We start from the raw sequence: 2,500 nt of genomic DNA, 5'->3' as shown, positions 1-2,500 counted from the left end.
TGTTCTTTCTGCATTTGTCCACCTGATAAAGAAACAGTACAAGTGAATCTTCACCAGGTAACAAGAATGCTAGACCAAGTCAGACTTCTTCTCTCTGCTGCTTTTGTTACTGCTGCTGCTGCTCCTTGTCCTTTTCCTCCTACCAATGTTGCTGCTGGTCCTCATTCTTCTTCTTCTTCTTCTTCTTCTGCTGCTGCTGCTGCTGAGAAGAAGTCAGACCTGTTCTTTCTGCATTTGTCCACCTGATGAAGAAACAGTACAAGTGAATCTTCAACATGTAACAAGAATGCTAGACCAAGTCAGACTTCTTCTCTCTGCTGCTTTGTTACTGCTGCTGCTGCTCCTTGTCCTTTTCCTCCTACCAATGTTGCTGCTGGTCCTCATTCTTCTTCTTCTTCTTCTTCTTCTGCTGCTGCTGCTGCTGAGAAGAAGTCAGACTTGTTCTTTCTGCATTTGTCCACCTGATGAAGAAACAGTACAAGTGAATCTTCAACAGGTAACAAGAATGCTAGACCAAGTCAGACTTCTTCTCTCTGCTGCTTTGTTACTGCTGCTGCTGCTCCTTGTCTTTTTCCTCCTACCAACTTTGCTGCTGGTCCTCCTTTTTCTTCTTCTTCTTCTTCTTCTTCTACTGCTGCTGCTGCTGCTGCTGCTGAGAAGAAGTCAGACTTATTCTTTCTGCATTTGTCCACCTGATGAAGAAACAGTACAGGTGAATCTTCATCAGGTAACAAAGCATGCTAGACAAAGTCAGACTTCTTCTCTCTGCTGCTTTTGTTACTGCTGCTGCTGCTCCTTGTCCTTTTCCTCCTACCAATGTTGCTGCTGGTCCTCCTTCTTCATCTTCTTCTTCTGCTGCTGCTGCTGCTGCTGAGAAGAAGTCAGACTTATTCTTTCTGCATTTGTCCACCTGATGAAGAAACAGTACAGGTGAATCTTCATCAGGTAACAAAGCATGCTAGACAAAGTCAGACTTCTTCTCTCTGCTGCTTTTGTTACTGCTGCTGCTGCTCCTTGTCCTTTTCCTCCTGCCAATGTTGCTGCTGGTCCTCCTTCTTCTTCTTCTTCTCTTCTTCTTCTTCTTCTTCTTCTTCTGCTGCTGCTGCTGCTGCTGCTGAGAAGAAGTCAGACTTATTCTTTCTGCATTTGTCCACATGATGAAGAAACAGTACAGGTGAATCTTCAACAGGTAACAAAGCATGCTAGACCAAGTCAGACTTTTCCCCTCTGCTGCTTTTGTTACTGCTGCTGCTGCTCCTTGTCCTTTTCCTCCTACCAATGTTGCTGCTGGTCCTCATTCTTCTTCTTCTTCTTCTTCTTCTTCTTCTGCTGCTGCTGCTGCTGAGAAGAAGTCAGACTTGTTCTTTCTGCATTTGTCCACCTGATGAAGAAACAGTACAGGTGAATCTTCATCAGGTAACAAAGCATGCTAGACAAAGTCAGACTTCTTCTCTCTGCTGCTTTTGTTACTGCTGCTGCTGCTCCTCGTCCTTTTCCTCCTACCAATGTTGCTGCTGGTCCTCCTTTTTTTTCTTCTTCTTCTTCTTCTTCTACTGCTGCTGCTGCTGCTGAGAAGAAGTCAGACTTATTCTTTCTGCATTTGTCCACCTGATGAAGAAACAGTACAGGTGAATCTTCATCAGGTAACAAAGCATGCTAGACAAAGTCAGACTTCTTCTTCTCTGCTGCTTTTGTTACTGCTGCTGCTGCTCCTTGTCCTTTTCCTCCTACCAATGTTGCTGCTGGTCCTCCTTCTTCTTCTTCTTCTTCTTCTTCTTCTTCTTCTGCTGCTGCTGCTGCTGCTGCTGAGAAGTCAGACTTATTCTTTCTGCAGTTTTCCACCTGATGAAGAAACAGTACAAGTGAATCTTCATCAGGTAACAAAGCATGCTAGACCAAGTCAGACTTCTTCTCTCTGCACTTTTGTTACTGCTGCTGCTGCTCCTTGTCTTTTCCTCCTACCAATGATGCTGCTGGTCCTCCTTCTTCTTCTTCTTCTTCTTCTTCTTCTTCTTCTTCTTCTTCTTCTTCTTCTGCTGCTGCTGCTGCTGCTGCTGAGAAGTCAGACTTATTCTTTCTGCAGTTTTCCACCTGATGAAGAAACAGTACAAGTGAATCTTCATCAGGTAACAAAGCATGCTAGACCAAGTCAGACTTCTTCTCTCTGCACTTTTGTTACTGCTGCTGCTGCTCCTTGTCCTTTTCCTCCTACCAATGATGCTGCTGGTCCTCCTTCTTCTTCTTCTTCTTATTCTTCTTCTTCTTCTTCTTCTTCTTCTTCTTCTGCTGCTGCTGCTGCTGCTGCTGCTGAGAAGTCAGACTTATTCTTTCTGCAGTTTTCCACCTGATGAAGAAACAGTACAAGTGAATCTTCATCAGGTAACAAAGCATGCTAGACCAAGTCAGACTTCTTCTCTCTGCACTTTTGTTACTGCTGCTGCTGCTCCTTGTCCTTTTCCTCCTACCAATGTTGCTGCTGGTCCTCCTTCTTCTTCTTATT

Source organism: Palaemon carinicauda, chromosome 3 (assembly GCF_036898095.1).
Source record: "Palaemon carinicauda isolate YSFRI2023 chromosome 3, ASM3689809v2, whole genome shotgun sequence".
Taxonomy (NCBI): Eukaryota; Metazoa; Arthropoda; class Malacostraca; order Decapoda; family Palaemonidae; genus Palaemon; species Palaemon carinicauda.
Note: the sequence above shows the minus strand (reverse complement) of the source record.